An 18,188-nucleotide genomic window follows, 5' to 3' on the forward strand; every position below is an offset into this window, starting at 1 on the left:
GGCAGGTCTGAGGCACTTGTGCTCCAGGTGAGTGGGAGAGCGGGACTAGCACAGAGATGTCAGAAGATGCTTGGTTGCTTGGTCCTCAGGGGCTGAGTTGATCTATCTGCAGACTCCAGGACAGGAGTTCCCAGGGTGGGCAGGTGGAAGTTTGGCCCAAGGCAGGGGCCAAAGCATCTCCAAAAAATAGTTTTAAACAATATATTTTGATTATGGTTTTCCTTCCCCCAACTCCTCCAAGACCCTTCCCATCTCACCTCCTATCTGAATCCACACTGTGTCTCACATCAGAAAGCAAACAGGCATCTAAATAATAGTAAAAAATAAAATAAGATATAACAAACAATAAATGGAATCATATAAAACATATAGAAGACAAAGAGACAAAGAAAATGCATGAGAAACATATATGAATTCAGAGACACACACATTCACATACACAGGAATCCCATAAAAACTCAAAACCAGAAGCCATAATTTATATGAAAAGAACCTGTAAAGTTTAAAAACAACAACAAAAATCCCTGACAAAACACTGTGAGACAATGAACTTTAAAAGATGCCTTTGAATTGATTTTATGTTGGCCATCTAGTACAATGTATGGGGTCCACCCTTAAGAGTGATTTTGTTTGCCCAGAGAGACTCCCTTGGAGAAAACTAGTTTTTCATTTGTCAGTGGTTATCAATTGGATAGATCTTCAGGTTAGGGATGGAGGCTTGTGTCCACTTCCACGCTCAGTGTTAGGACCCCATCTGACAGACCCATAAAGGCCCTGTGCATGCTGCCACTATTTTTGTGAATTCGTATATGCTATCTGTCCTGCTGTGTTTGGAAGGTCTTATTTTCTTGGTGTCCTCCATCCATCCCTTCTGGTTCATACAGTTTTTTATCTTCCTCTTCTATAGGCTTCCCTGAACCGCAAGGGAAGAGATTTAATGGAGATATCCCATTTAGGAATAAATGCTCTGAGGTCTCTTAATTTCTGAACATTGTCTAGATGTGGGTTTCTCTCTTTGTTCCCACCTACTGCAGGAGGAAACTTCTCTAATGATTGCTGATCAAGGCACTGATCTATGAGTATAAAGAAAATTGTTTATGGTCATCATATTACTACATGCCTTTAGAGAACAATTGTATTTAGTTTTGTCCTAAGTCCCTGGCCTATCTAGTCACTGGAATAGTTACAAATTAAGATACATTTATCTCCCTTCAGGTTTTATTTAAATGATGCCTAGTACCTAGACTATTTTAGTGATCTGTTGTTATCCTGGCCGTGCTGCTGAAAAAAAAAAAAGTGCACAAGGGTATTAAATGGTACTTTTGAAACTTTGGATACCCAACAGAATAAAAGAATAGTTAGAGATTTCTGGCAAGGTTTCTGGCTTCATGTACTTCTCATTCTTTGACAAGGTGATAGATTCTGAAAACTTACAGTAGACTGATGTACATATGCTGCATCTCAAACTTAACATTTACCTTGACTTACAAGTCAACGAAATACGTCTTTCAACAGCATGATTCGGGTGCTCTTTTCAATCCTTTCTGCACACCCAAAGTGATTCCCTCAGTGGAATTGTGCCACAGAAACCACAGATTTCCAAAGCAAAGCAACGAGTCTCTTCAACCTGTTCCTGGTTCCTTGTCTTAAAGTCACCAGCAATAATCCTTCAAAGAAACAGAGAGTTCCTATGTCTTCTTCTTTTATTTTGACCATCTCATATCATCCAACACATGTTGTAACAATTCATACATTTCTGTCACTTCTGATTTAGTCTCCCTGTCTCTAGTCTTAAATTGCCATATCAATACACATGTTTGACCATTTAATTATCTGTGCAAATTTCTGCTTAGTAAATGCATGCAATAATTCATAATTGGAAATACTAATAGATGTTAATGATGTTAATGGATATCCCAGATAGCCATATAGCAATGAAGAATGAAAGGGAGGAGGATGAAGAGAAGGAGGGGGAGGAAGAGAGTGTGTGTGTATGTGTAGAAAAGATGCATTTATTTTTTTTCTTTTCTTTCCTTTTTTTTTTGGCTTTTTGAGACAGGGTTTCTTTGTATAACTTTGGCTGTCCAGGAACTCACTCTGTAGACCAGGCTGGCCTCAAACTCACAAAGACCTTCCTGCCTGCCTCTGCCTCCAAAGTGCTGGGATTAAAGGTGTGTACCACCAGATCAGGCCATATTTTTATAAAAAGTATTTTCTTAATTCCTTGCATTACATTTGTTAATAGTCACCCCCTCTCTTCATCTCTTTGATCCACCAGCTATTCCTTACCCACCTACCTTTGTGCCTTCCTTTTGTTTTTTTTAACCTATAGAGTACCATTAGTGCTGCCAATATGTCTTCAGAAGTGTGACTACCTTTGAAATACGTTGGACCTAACTCTTCCTCTCCCATCAATTATCAATCAACAGTAGTTATTCAGCTAGGAGAGGGATTTCATGCTACATGGTGGGATTTTTCTCTGGTTTAGTCTTTTCTCTTGGATAGGTCTTATTCATGCTTTCATAACTTTTACAAGTTCATTTGTGCAGCTTCCCTGTTGAGTCTGGAAAGCACTGCTTGAAGTTGTCTGCTACTTCTGGCTCCTAGAGTCTTTTCACTGCATCTTCTGTGGTGATTTTAGAGCTGTATGAGAGAAGAACTGTGATACAAATGTCCCATTTATGTTTTAACACTCCACAGTCACTCATTCTCTGCACCTTTACCAGTTGTTGGTCTTTGTTAATTGCTGGAGACTGTAAAAAGAAGTGCCTCTGATGATGTCTGTGATGTACTAGCCTGTGGCTATAATAATTATTATAAAGACTACTATATCCCACTAGCAGAGCGACAGAAGTCAGTTCTCCCTCCAGGCTATGACTTCTCTGGCCACAGGTTCTTGGTCCTTATAATGGTGCTAGGTGTGGGTTTCATCTTGGTGAGCATCTGGCTTATAAAATGTTCTGTTGAACCACATTATATTGATTTCCCTCACAAAGTTGTGAATTTGGTCAGTAGAATATATTTTCAATCTCTAGAATGGTGGACTAATTTAGTCCACCATTTTGAAACTGACTTGACTACAAAGTAAACATTTCTGAGCACCTTCCTTTAATACTTGGTGCATCAGGAAAGCTGGCAAACTTAGTTTATTCATTATGAAGCACCAAATTCCTGTTTCATTTTACCAAAGTCTGAGACATTCAAAATCTGCTTATTGCTGTATATACCATTCTTTGCTTTCTGGTTTCTTTAATTATCTTCTCTTTATCCCAAGAAGGGATCTCAATGAATGCTTCTAAGACTTTCTGAAAAGCAGTTTTCCTAATACCTTGTCTCACACATTTTCTACATCTGCTATGAAACAACATGGGGTGTGTGTTAAGTCTATTCCTGGGAAGATGTGAATCATCATCAGCTTACCCAAATAGAGAACTGATGACAAATCAGTTATTTTGAATAAGGATACCACCAAAGAATAATTGTTATTGTTATTACTTACTGGAGCAAAAAGGACTCAGTCATCTGCATCCCTCCACCCTTCCCAGCATGAATGACAGCTCACTAAAGATGAAGTTCACTACCCAAGCTGCAGGCTCCTCAACAGTATCCTTTTCAGATAACTCAGTTGGTCTCCAACACTTCTATTAGCTCAGCTGGTTGAAGAGTCTCTCAGTGTTGGGGAGTGAAGGGGCTAATGTTTCTGTTCAGCTTTAGGGACTCACTGAAGCATTTGAGTTGTTTACTTCTTGAGTGTAAAGAGCTTCACTGCAGAAAATGGGGTCTCTCACCTTCCCTTAGGACATCTTAGTTCACCTCCTTTTTATATCCTGTGTTTTAATGACATCTACTCCAAGATGAAAGGTTTTAATCTCATAGGAAGCTGCTACACAACAAATAACAAATAATCTTGTCTTTATAAGTAATTGCTTATTATTATATGCTTTTTCAAATTGTATAATATTTGGGATATTTTAGTGAGATCAATCATAACACCTATTACTCTTTTTTGAATAACTCATTTCTTCAGAACAGGAAAAGACCATCCGATTCCTCAGTACAAAAAAAGCCTTTATTTAAATAATTCTTAAGTCACATATTTCATCCATTAGCTCTTACTCCTCCCTGCAGGGTTGGAGGAAAGGGAAACTTGAGTTAACATCTGTCAAGACCAGTGCCAACAATGATAATCTGCTGCATGTTTTGGCTTCTACACTCTTGTTTTTCTTTACATACTCCAGAAATAAGAGCCAAGTGAACTTTAATTTCTGTCATAGAGGTGTCCTAGAGTTGATTGATTTTGAGCGTAGATTAGCTTAATTACTCTTGAAGTTAGCTATTTCAAATCTCCTTTTTTGGAAAATTGAAAACAAATTGCATGTCTGTGTCATTAAAAATTAAAAACAGAACAAAAGCAAAAACAAAAATCTCCTAAGTACTGGGGAGATGGCTTGATGTGTAAGGTACTTGTGGTGCAAGCATGAGAATCCAAGGTCAAATTCCTAGAATATACATGAAGCCTGGGCTCATGAGTATGGGAGAATGTAATCCTAGGACTCCTAAAGTGAGACAACAGGCAGAGACAAACTCTGACCTTCTATTGGCCCTCAGTAGGGACTCTTTTCAGCTTTAGTGAGTTCCAATTACAAAGAACATCTCAACAGGAATTGAGGAGAATTCCATCTCTGATCTGATTTGGCAAAGTTTCACTACCAACATTTTCTTTTTTCAAATGGGCATTATCAATAAGCTCTAAAAAAGTTACTAGAAAGTATTATTAATTTAATGCAGACTTATTAGTCATTTAGATAATGGGAAAGTTTGGATGCAGATTCAATTATCAAGTCCCCTCATATTTTCAGCAGTATCTGAATCCATAAGAATGGTCCATTAATTACCTGTATTGTCAGGCAGAGTCACTTGGGGAGACTTTGGAACAAAAGAAGTATTCATTAGTGGAAAAGAAAATGCATGGAGCTCGAGTTCATCATTTCTCTGTTTCATGCCAACTTTGAAATGGCCTCACTACAACTCCTAACAACAGATTCCAGTAATTGCTGAGGATTCAGTAATGTGTTTAGAACACAGGATATGGTTTGTATTATCATGCACAAATGTGGTGGCTCCTGAGGGCATGCTTCCTCGGTTAAGGAAACTTTCCTATACTGAAAATTTGCATACTTTCTGACTTATTTTCTTTGAACTGGGTGCAAACCAATGTTGGTAGAGAAACAGAAAAAAATTGTCAAATTTGGCTACAACACTTAGTCATCTCCCTTGGATTCACAGATCTTTCCATGCAGTCTCAAGTGCTTAAGAAATTTATGGTACAATTAAACATTCAATTAATGTCAGCATGTATATTTTCATTTTTTATAATTATTGTTATTTTAGTAATCAAATGGTCCTTACTGTATGAAGCCTCACTTCGAAAGGAATATGATCTTTCAAATTTGAGTAATCAAATGCTTGTGCTTGCTTCAACTCTCTTACTACACAGCTTCTTTCTTGACTTTTCAATGATTCACATTGCTTTTTTCTTTTGGGAGACTGAATATTTAATTTTATAGGTACTACTTGAATACATTTTTTTTGTGCCACTTGCCCAGCAAGTAAGCAAGCTGGCATTCTGACTGTGACAATGCTAAATGGTCAAAGGCAAAGCCTGACTAAAGGGTGGATGGAAAATGGCTTTTGTTCAACAGCTCTTTGTGAATAGATTTTAGTCATATACCCAGAATTTTCAGAAGGTCTATGGGTGGGAATGGTACACAATGACATAAGGGACAAAGTCTAAAAGAGACTTATTCAGATTTCAGAGAGAGTTTGTTTCTTTAAGACTGGATTGAGGTGAGACATTACAAATGGTGTTTTAAAATGCATGCCATTTTAAAGTGAATGCTTTACTAACAGTTTCTTAAGGAATGATTCCACTAAGTATGAAGTTGTCATGATAGATAATAAAACAATACATTTTGGAGCTGGACTTAACTTTGCATATAATCCAGCTTCTGCTGGGTCCTCTTGGAAAACTTGGCTACATTTTCTGAAACCACCAGAAGCACTTGTAGAAAGGGAATGCGATGTGGTGTTGAATACTATGAGGGTATAATTGTGCATTCTTTGGGTATATGCCTAAAATTGGTATATCTGGGTTTTGAGGTAAATCGATTCCCAATTTTCTAAGACACCACCATACTGTTTCCAAAGGTGACTGTACAAATATTCACTCCCACCAGCAGTGGAGGAGAGCTCTCCTTACTCCACATCCTCTCCAACATAAGCTTTCATCAGTGTTTTTGAAATTAGCCATTCTGACAGGTGTAACATGGTGTCTCAGAGTTATTTTGATTTGCATTTCTCTGATGACTAAGGATGTTGAACAATTATTTAAGTGTCTTTTGGCCATTTGAGATTCTTCTTTTGAGAAATCTCTATTTAGATCTGTAGCCCATTTTTAAATTGTATTATTTGGTATTTTGATGTTTAGCTTCACGAGTTCTTTGTATATTTCAGAGATCAGTCCTCTGTCAGATGTGGGGTTGGTGAGGATCTTTTCCCACTCTGCAGGCTGCCATTTTGTCTTATTGACAGTGTCCTTTGCCTTACAAAAGCTTTTCAGTTTCAGGAGGTTCCATTTATTAATTGTTGTTCTCAGTGTTTGTGTTACTAGTGTTATACTTGGGAAGTATTCTCCTGTGACAATGCATTCAAGACTACTTCCCGCTTTCTTTTCTATCAGGTTCAGTGTAACTGGATTTATGTTGAGGTCTTTGATCCACTTGGACTTGAGTTTTGTGCAGGAGAATAGATATGGATCTATTTGCATTGTTCTACATGTCCACATCCAGTTATGCTAGCACCATTTATTGAAGATGCTTTCTTTTTTCCATTGTATCATTTTGGCTTCTTTGTCAAAAATCAGGTGTTCATAGTTGTGTAGATATATGTCAGGGTCTTCTATTTGATTCCATTGTCACTTGCTCAACTATTTCATAGCAGCATTATTTATAATAGCCAGAACCTGAAAAAAAAAAACCTAGATGCCCCTACCAAAGAATGGATAAGGAAAATGTGGTGCATTTATAAAATGGAGTACTACTCAGCTGAAAAAAAGATGACCTCATGAAATTTGCAGGCAAATCGATGGAACTAGAAAAAAATCATTGAGTGAGATAACCCAAACCCAGAAAGACAAAGATGGTATGTACCCACTCAGAGTAAAGTAAACTTATTAGGAGTAAAGTATAGAATAAACATCCTATAATCCTATAGCCTCAGAGATGCTAGCTAACAAGGAGGGTCCAAAGAGTGATGCATGGATTTCCCTGCAAAGGAGATGTAGGAAAGATCTCCTAGATAAACTGGTGGCAGGCGTTTGCGGAATGAAGAGATGGGAACTAGAGGGAATGGGTTGGATGGTCTGAATGCAGAAAGCAATTTGGAGGCAAGATGGAGGGGGACAGTAGCAAAGGCATCTTTATGGGAAGGCATCTGAGGGTTAGGGAGAAACCTGGTGCCAGGGAAACCCCAGGAACACAAGAATGGCCCCAACTAAGACTCCTAGCAATAATGGAGAGGGTGCCGGAACTGGCCATCTAATGTAAGCAGATTGGTGACTTCCCTAATTGCTATCAGAGATACTTTATTTAGTACCTGATGGAACCAGAGGCAGGAATAAACAGACAAGCACTGCACTGAGCTCCATTTATCTTGCCAAAGAAGGGGAAGAGGGAATGCACCAGTCAGGCGGGTCATGATGGGGGAACCCACAGAGACAGTTGACCTGAGTTCGAGAGGGCTCATGAATGCTGGACCAACATTCAGGGAGCCTGCATGAGACTGACCTAGGCCCTCTGCTGTGTGCTATAATTGTGTACTTTGGTCTCTTAGTAAGGCTTCTAACAATGAAAACAGGACACTCTCTTATGCTTAGCTGGATTTTGCTAACCTGTTGCCTCTGCTGGATTAACTGACCCTGCCTTGACATAAGGGCAGGAGCTTGGTCCTGTCTCAACTTGGTGTGTCATGCTTTGTAAAAGCAATGAGAGTTCTGTCTTTTTCTGAATGGAGATGGAGGAAGAGTAGGTGGGGAGGAGGTAGATGTGAAAGGGGAGGGGATTGGAGGAGAGGAGGGAACAGAAGCTAGTTAGTATGTAAAATAGAAAAAATGTTATTTAAATAAAAAATAAAAGTATTAAAACATAAAGAAAACTATCAGGGTGTATGCTGTTATCTAGGTACACAGAAAACTGCACTTTCAGCTTCTTTAGAGTTTGGTTAGTGTCTGTGAATAATTATGGACACTGGGCTATGGGACAGAAGGGACAGAAGTTACTCCCAATTCAAGGCAATGAAGAGCCATGACTATTCTTCAGTTTATCTTCCCTGTGAGCAGCCTAAAGTGGATCCAAATATTAAAGCATCCTGAACACCAGGTACAGCTTGTAAGATAGCTACTTCACAGAATATTTATTATTTTACCTTATTTTCTTTCTCATTTTTCTCAAAGAGCATAGACCAACTTCATGAAATAATTGATAGTACTTGGTAGACATTATTATTAGCTTTTGGTATAGAGAGTGATAATAATGAGATGATTTGAAATAAGGAAATGTAACACTGAGTTCTATTTGAGACTCTGCCGGCCTCTTTCATATAGTCCACACCAAACAAGCAAACCCATATCTGACACTATTAGTTTTACTCAGTTTTATGACTACTGCTATCTGCCAGATGAAAGTACCCAGTGTGAAATAGTCTTAATAAAACTTTCTGTATAGTTCTTTGCATAGGTCTGAGGCCTCATGAGCCTACTGTAGTAGCCCTTATTCAATTCACGTGGAGGGAAGAGTTGACAGAGTCCCTGGGTGGCAATGACCTTCAGCCTTTTGAGAGACTATTTTGAGTTAGATGACTCATTTAATACATACATGAATTTCTGAAAAGCAGGATCTACAAAATATGTTTTAAACTGATAGATTTTGAAACAATGTCTTGGAGCAATGGACAAGTAATATACACGATTAAATGCCCTAGATTCACCCTCAACCTATTCTTTGCTATTCACAACTTTTTTAGGTTGCATATTCACTCCTACAGCACAGTACAGACATTCAGGATTTAGGTACTTTGACAAAAATGAATGTCACATATGTACATTTACACCTGAAGACAGGACCACATTTTTAGACAACTATGAAGATAAGATGAAATTGTAGAAGAGTTCTTTCCATATTAAGAAATTATAGGCACATTGAAAGCAACAGCTGGCCAGTGCAGAAGGCAATGTGGCCATCTAAAAACTCTTAAGAGTTTCATATAACAATTGTCACAGGTAGTCGGCATATCCCTTCCTAAGTCCAACCATATGAATCACCCAACCTTAGACTCACTCTCATTCTAAGCACCAATTTATGTATTTTCCTTTCAAGCATGAGAGAATTTAGATGTCTTTCTGTTCAAAGCAAGCAAATGATAATATAGGACCTATCATTAACCTAGGGACTAATGTAGATTCTAAGTTTAGCTAAGAATTATGAATCTTCTTCAGGAAGTCAAATAGATCTGCATATGTCCTGGTGACTAAATGTCTTAAATATTTGTTTAAATAGAGGCAGTATTGATAAGAACCTTCCTTGAGAATTAGTACTAAGGAGACTAGTTAGATCTTGACAAAATCCATTAGCATCACTGTTGGGTAGTGAGAACCTGAGCTCCACATACTTATTGATGCATGACAACAGTCTCCATGTTCCAAGTCCTCACTCCCACAATATCAGTTACCAAGTGGACCACACACATGAAGACTATCTTGATTCAAATCTGGACTAAAATCCAAATGAACATGGAACTATGGCAATCAAAGCATTATTTGGGTGAGATCAACTAGGAAATAATTCAAGTCTGTGAAAACACTGAATTAAACAGAATTGATCATCTAATTGATTAAAAATGTACCACATGGTGAGAAGAGACTCCAAGATTCAGGTCAGAAGTCCTGACTTTATGACCATCGAGTAATTAAATTGCTGTGGGTAGTAATGCAATGCTATTTGGTTAGACTTAGCAATATAATACTTTCTGTATTTGAGATAGAAATCATCCCTGAAAAAAAAAAACATGATCATGTGTGCTAAAATGAAGAAAACATTTCTGGATTCTAGAAGTGCTTTTTTGAATAGAAAGGATACTTTTATATCCCTTGTGTTGTGTTGTGTTGTGTGTGTGTGTGTGGTGTATGTATGTGTCTGTGTGATACAATGCTAGGTATTGAAGTGTTAGACACAAACTTGAGTCTAACATAACTCTATCTCTTATTTATTATGTGATTGGGAAAGTTGGTGTGCCTGAGTTTCTTGATCTCTCATCTAGACATATTGCCACTGAGAATATTTAATTCAAGATTTTACTATGGATTATAACATTGCTGAAAATACTAGATGGAGAAGTATATAATCTAATGATTTTTCACATGTACCCTGGAGAGAATCTTTCGGGGCATAAGGGCAACTTTACCACTCCTAAATGTTTGTAGCGAGTCAGACTTGGCATGCTGTGAAACCTCCCAGTGCCTCAGTTTATTACCTATAAAATGGAGTGATAATAATTGTACTTGTGAAGTAATGAGGTGGGTATACACTGCTTCCTTTTCTCATTGCTATAACAAAATACTTGACAAGAAGCAACTTGAGGGGGAAGGATTTACTTTGACTTACAGTTTGAGGGGATACAGTCTATCATGGTAGGGAAGGTATAGTGACAGGAGTATGAGAGGACATTTCACATTGCATCCACAGATAGGAAGCACAAGGATGACAAGAACTGGTGCAGGCTATCAAATCTCAAAGATCACCCCGAGCGGTGCTCTTCTTCCAGCAAGGATCTATCTCCTAAAGGACCACAGCCTTCCAAGACAGCACCACAGTCTGGGACAGAGTATTCAAACATGTGATCCTATGGAGGGCATTTTACATTCAAAATATAATAGACAGTTTAGAGTGGGATTTATTACTATGGTGATCCATGGACAAAGACTTGAAAGACACCAGCTGTTTATCCATTATGATATCTAGGTTGAAGCTTCCTTAGCAAAAGACCCAGATAGAACAAAGCCCTCACTTGGAGAATGCCTGCCATTTATGAGAAATAGAAATAATTTTGTGTGGCTGGAGCAGAGTAGAGGTTGGGAGGATAAGTAGGAGGTAAGATGGAAGTTGTTATAAAGGTTCTGATATTGCAACTTTTGGGCAACTGTTAGGAACCTTGGTTCTCACACTGGGTTAAGTAGATTATGCTGTGGATTTTAATCAGAGGAGTGATAGGGTTAAGAAAATCATTTTTGTTATTGTAGAATATACAGAGACAAATGTACAAGTATGGATACTTTGTGATAAACCCATTTCACTGCAAGTTACACTTATCCTGGTCTCTACCATCATATGTCTGAACTTTGGAAATGCACCGTGAGGACAAATGACTACACATTTCTGGGTAGCAGTAGTTTATTTGGTTGGGACCACCAGCCCCAAAATAATAACACTGAGACTTATAATTAAATATGAAATCTCAGCCTATAGCTTAGGCTTATTTCCTAAGTCACTATTATAACTTAAATTAACCCATTTATATTATTTTGCCATGTGGCTTTTTATCTTTCTTTCATTCTATATGCCCAACTTACTCCACTCTTCATTGGCATCTCCTCTGCACATTGGTTATCTCCTCCTCCTTCCTCTCTCTGCCTGGAAGTTCTGCCTATACCTCCTGCCTGCCTATTGGCCATTCAGCTCTTTATTAAGCCAATCACAGCAATATTTCTTCACACAGTGTATAACTATCCCACAACACTTCTGGTGTCATTTCTGAGGTCCAAAGAGTTGCCGAGCCAGTAGATAAACCAGATTTGGGTTCCTTTAGTATGTCTTAGAAAACTATCCAGAGAATCCCAGGCCAGGAATATCTGCTAAGGGTTTTGCATAATATAAATATAACCTTTAAGTATATAAGCTGCTCATATTTGGGAATTCTTATAATGTCATCTAATTTCATCAATACAACCTGACAGATGCCTTGTCACTTCTCAAAAAGGAATGATAGTCTCATCAACACCTAACACCCAAGCTCACATTACAGATAGTTAGATGAGATCAAGGGGTTTGGGCTATAAAACAAAGTGAATATAAAGGACAACTTTATGTGTTTTTATTTGAATAATTGTTGGAGTGAAGTTGTCAACTGAAATTGAGAAGTGCCTTATAGCATTGTGGGGAAAATGCCATATTTATTATTTATTTATGCATTAATTCATTGATTTGATCTGTTTCATTTGAGAAACCCATTTCACATAAAAATGAATGTTTTGAAGAAGGAAAGGACTGTATATCAATTTGAAATAAAAGTCTGAGCTAGAAGGTTATACTTGATAGTTGTGGTGGCTTGAATAAGGATGACCCCCACAGGCTCATATATTAGAATACTTGGTATCCAGTTTTTATAACTGTTGAGGAAGAATTATGAGTGTGCCCTTGTTCGGAGAAGTGTGCCACTAGGTGTGGGCTTTAAGATTTTAAAAGTCCACGCCCTTCCTGGTTAGGTCTCTCTCTGTTTGTGTCTCGTGGTTGTTGTCTCAATGTGTAAATGATCAGCTACTGCTCCAGTACCACACCTGCCTGTTGTCATGCTCCCTGCCATGATGGTCATGGACTTACCCTCTGAAGCTGTAGGCCCTCATTATGCATTTTTGTCTATAAGTTGCCTTGGTGATGGTATATGGTCATGGAAATAGAAAAAATACCTAAGACAAAAGTCATGGGCATATATGTGATTTTTAGATCTGTAGGATTAGATTTGATCTCACAAAGTATGTGTGTATACAGAAAATTGAAATAACAATTATGCCCTAGGTGACTTACACATTAATAAGTCAAGAAGAAGAAAAAGAGAGTTAAGAAAGGTCGCTGAGAAGAAATGATCCTTGAGGTTGGTCATTAAAGGTCATGGACAGACTTGGAATTTTCAGAAGGCTTAGAAAGAAACATGAAAATATCAATATATGAGGAAGAGAGAAGGAAAATGCAGAAGAGAAAGAAAACTTTCACTGAAATGATTGAGTTGCAGATACTGCCAACTCTCATACTGATAGATGATTGAGTTTTTCCAGGATTTGTCTATTGTGAGAAAAACTTGTAAGAGATTGTATAAGTTTCTATGTGGATATGTTTTTCTTTTACTTTCTCAGATGTAGTACCAATGGAGTTCTTCCTTATAAGGGTAGATAGGAATGGAGTTCCTAATTCATATATAAAATCCTTATAAAGATCTACCAGCAGCTCCCTAAAGTGAAGGAAAAATTTATATTCCCACTATCTTAGAGTTTTCTTCCTTTATAAAAACTGACATTTTCAAAATTTGCTTGTATTTGTTTATTATTAGCATCATATAGTCATGTCAAACAGACTTTCCCAATATAGTTTTAATAATTAAAATTTACTCATCAAACCTCAAGTTTTCAATCATTAAAAATTGATAAAACCATAAACTTTTTATAACATTAATTTGATTTTTTGTCTTAATGTTCTGATTTGGGATCTCAAAATACTAGCTAATAAAAGCAGTATAAATATGATATTTCTGTAGCTAATAGGAATCATTTTAGAGCTGCGAATGATTCCTTTTATTTTCATTTTCCTAAGGGTTCTTGCCATTAAAACTTATTGAAGCTTAATAAAGGTATGTTTTGCACATCCTGTACCTAATGCATTTTCCTGCTTAATGTGATTATTTAAACTACTCATTTTCTTCAGGTTAAAACATCTTTGAAATCCTTTCATAAATGATTTTTCATTTAATTGTTTGATTCTTCTTCCTCACACTTCTTTTCAGGGTTTGCATCTATATTCATGACTAAATTGGCCTATAATTTCCCATTCTCTGATTCAGCTGTCACGGTTATAATAGCCTCATAACACACTTTAAGGGAATTTATCTCTTTCATTTTTTTAAATTTCTCTAGTATGTTTTATGTATCATAAAGCTGAGCTATTTCCTAAATTGTTGAAAGAACCCATTTTTAAAAATGTCCCCCATATCCCTGACCCTGACAAGCTGAAACACTCGGGATAGCAGGCTCTGTACCTTACCAGGGCAGCACAATTGAGCCAACACTGTTAGTGCAGCTATGGGAGGACCAGGCCCAAACTGTGACCATGGGAGAACTGTCCCCATTTCTCATCTGTCTTATGGTGATAGGTCCAGGGAAGAAGTGCCCCCCACTTCATCAATGCCAGTGGTAGGTGGGAGAGCAGGCATTGTGGTCATGAGTGGGAGAGCCATCCCTGACTCCCACCAGCTGTGAAACTCGGGAGATCAGGCCCTGTACCTCATCAGAACAGCACAATAGAGCCTACACAGTTAGCACAATTGTAGGTGAACCAGGCTGAAAGTAGCATTGTGGTTTGGGAAGCTGGATAGGCCAGCTGACTCGCAATTCCCATGGATCCCCCATTTGTACCCTTCTAGTGCTAGCACTTTCTGTGTGTGCCACTACATTTAATTTTGAACACAGTTTTAAACAGAAATCTTTCTAGGTGTTTAACCTTTCCATGTAAGTTGTTTTGATAAGTGTATACGTGCATAGGTAGATTGACTATACCTGTTGGTAGTTTTATGTAGTTATTCTGTCTTTTCTTTTTGTTCCTCTTTTAATTTGATATTCTTCCTGTTTGATATTTGTATTGCTAGAATATGAAGTATTCTTTTTTTATTTTTAAAAATCCCACTATAAACCTACTGATGTTTTTTTTTTTTTTTTTTTTTTTTTTTTTTTTTTTTTTGGGTGGTGGTGGTGGTGGTGGTAATGTTCAGTTCTTGTCTTGACTTCTCTCAAAACATACTGATCTGGAGTTGTAAGCCAAATTACTCCTTTTCTCCAAAGTTGCTTTGTGTCAGGGTGTTTTATCAGAACAATAGGAATCAAAGTGGAACAGTATCCCATTGACCTTTCTTAGCATCAATCACTCTAAGTTTATGTTGCCTGTCACCTGAAAGAATCCACAGTCCACAGGAAATTCTACAAGATTTACCCAAAGAAGGGCAATCAATCTATGGGCCACAGAAGATAATTAAAAGTGAAGCCAATAGAAAGAGGAAAGGTGTTTGTTGCCTCAAAAGTGGATTGAACCAGTGATATCTGTGACCATTTGATTTGGAAGTCACTTAGATCCATAGCAACAGAGAGTGAATACCAGAAAGGAGACAGCTGCTGGAAAGACAGTTTTCCTGTTTGGAGGTAACAAGCATGTTCTCCATCTTAGGACAACAGTCAGATCTCTTCATCACATGAGGACATTTGTGGTCATGTTACATTTTTCATCAGTTCATCCACAAGAGACATGGGGCTTTTGGTAATGCAAAGGAAGCCTCAGGGCTGTTTCACAGAGAAGACAAAGCCTGTGTTCTTATGTTTCCCTGGTATATTTTAGACTCTCATATAATCAAGCCAAATGCTCCTTCCTTACAGGCACCATGAGAAGTGCTCTCATCTAAGCAGTGACAGATAGTATTAAGTGTAACATGTTCTGTGAGGGTTGCCATGGTAAGAGTTGTATGCTCCCTGGCCCCCATCTTTCCATAAATAACTAAATGGAAGATTGCAGAAAGCATGTGTAAAGAAATGTCTAGGCTGGGGTAATTACTCGGGGTTTTGCCATGCAAAAGAGTCATCGAGTTTTAATATATTTGGTGTTAAAATCTCTCTCTCTCTCTCTCTCTCTCTCTCTGGTGTCTCTCTCTCTCTCTCTCTCTCTCTCTCTCTCTCTCTGTTTTTAACATTACACAATTTCACAGTTCTAAACACTAGCAATATAATTGATTTACTGAAGAGGCAGCATAGGGTATATGTGTGGGGGTGTGCATGCGTGTGTGTGGGTGGTGAGTGTGTGTGAGCCTGTGTTCACACACACTTGAATTTCATCTGCAGCTCAATCTTGCTTGTAAATGCTGACTCTTTCTTAATTACATGAGACCTAGCAGTTATTTGATCTTTCCAGGAGGATTTCAAACATAGCTTTCTAGTTCCTGCCCAGGAAGGAAACACCAAGAACACTCCTACACTTAATGAAAACTTCTAATGTGTTTACTCAAAAGACTTCATCAGTTTTCTTCTTTGAAGTGATTCACTGTGATATGTTATAGAAACTATTTTTTTCTCCTCTGAACAGAACAAACTTTTCACTCAGTTCAGCAAATGTGTATTTAGTGCCTACCCTACTTTCTGGAATATTCTGTGCAACTAGAGGTAATTAAGATATGGTCCTTGTTCTCCAGGAGTTTCTGTGTTCTGTATCCTTTTAACAATGCAAATATTGGCTTTGAAAGGTTTTCTATGCAGGTTGGTAAGATGCTGTCCTCGGGGTAAATGCTTGAATGATATGTTGGCTGTGCAGCTAAGCTCATAGGTCTTCGAAGCTTAGAAAGAAGTAGGTGGTACCTGGCTCCCTTGTCCATAGGTGTAAAGGATAGAGGAAGAACCAGTGTTTTTGTTTAGTTCTCAGTAATTCCAAGGGCAGGGATGGCAACCACAGGGCTGAGGTCAGGGTAATGAGAAAAGAGAGAAGCCTGTGGCCACAGTTATTCTGCATCTTGCCACTAAGCTTCTGCTGACTTTGACTTTGAAGTGAGAGCAGCCCTGGAATTTCACATCAGTTCTGCCTTTGCCGACTGGATCCTCTGTACTTTAAGAGCACTTGTTAGCTGAGCATGACACAGCATGTCTGTGTGCACATCCTGACACAAAAATTTGGTCTGGGTATCCAGCTGAACCCTGGGTCACATATCTGGCCACGTTCAAGGAAGCATTATGTTTTGAAATGTAGCACATAAGAGTATTCCCCACTGATTTAAAAAAGAGCTTTGATTTTATTTAATATACTAAAATTGGCTTCTATATTAAATATTTAATAAAAGTTTAAATAAATAAGGCTATGATCAATAAATTTAAATAATGTTGAGCTCATGTAGGAAAAATATTAAGAATAAAAGGCTTATCACTCCTCTGCAACTGGATTCCAGTTCAGTTCAGTGTTTGGCTGTGGCTATCTGCTTCTACTTCCATCAGATGCTGGATGAAGGCTCTAGGATGGCATATAAGTTAGTCATCAATCTCATTATCAGGGGAGGGTAAGGTAGCTTCTCCACTGTTGCTTAGATGGTTAGTTTGTGTCATCTTTGTAGATCTCTGGACATTTCCCCAGTGACTGATTTCTCTTTACACCTATACTGGCTGCCTCTCTGATGGCATCTCTTATTTTGCTCTCCTCTATTCTTCCCTCTACACAAACTTCCTGCTCCCTTATGTCCTCCTCACCCCTCCTCTTCTCCCCTTCTCATTCTCCTAGCTCCCTCTCCCCTCACCCCATGCTTCCAATTTGCTCAGATCTTGTCCCTTTCCCCTTCTCCGGGGGACAATGTATGTCTCTCTTAGAGTCCAGCTTGTTGCCTAGCTTCTCTGGTGGTGTAGATTATAGGTTGGTAATCCTATGTGCTATGTGAAAAACTGATATATGACTGAGTGCATACCATGTTTGTCTTTTTGTGACTGGGTTACCTCGATCAGAATGGTTTCTTCTAGTTCCATCCATTTGCCTGCAAATTTCAAGATTCCATTGTTTTTGTTTTTTTTTTCTGCTGAGTACTCCATTGTGTAAATGTACCACATTTTCTCTATCCATCCTTCAGTTGAGGGGCATCTAGGTCGCTTCAAGGTTCTGGCTATTAGAAATAATGCTGCTATGAACATAGTGAAACAGATGTCCTTGTTGTATGAATGTGCTTCTTTTTGGGTATATGCCTAAGCATGGAATTGTTGGATCTTGTGGTAGACTGATTTCCATTTTCCTGAGTAGTCACCATACTGATTTCCAAAGTGGCTGTACAAGTTGGCACTCCCACCAGCAGTGCAGGAGTGTTTGCCTTTCTCCATATCCTCTCCAGCATAAGTTATCATTGGTGTTTTTGATTTTAGCCATTCTGACTGGAGTAAGATGGTATCTCAGAGTTGTTTTGATTTATATTTCTTGATGGCTAAGGATGTTGAGCACTTTCTTAAGTGTCAGCTGGTGGAAGTAGAAGCAGATACCCACAGCTTAACACTGAACTGAACTGGAATCCAGTTGCAGAGAAGGAGGAGTAAT

Source organism: Cricetulus griseus, assembly GCF_003668045.3.
Source record: "Cricetulus griseus strain 17A/GY chromosome 1 unlocalized genomic scaffold, alternate assembly CriGri-PICRH-1.0 chr1_1, whole genome shotgun sequence".
NCBI lineage: Eukaryota > Metazoa > Chordata > Mammalia > Rodentia > Cricetidae > Cricetulus > Cricetulus griseus.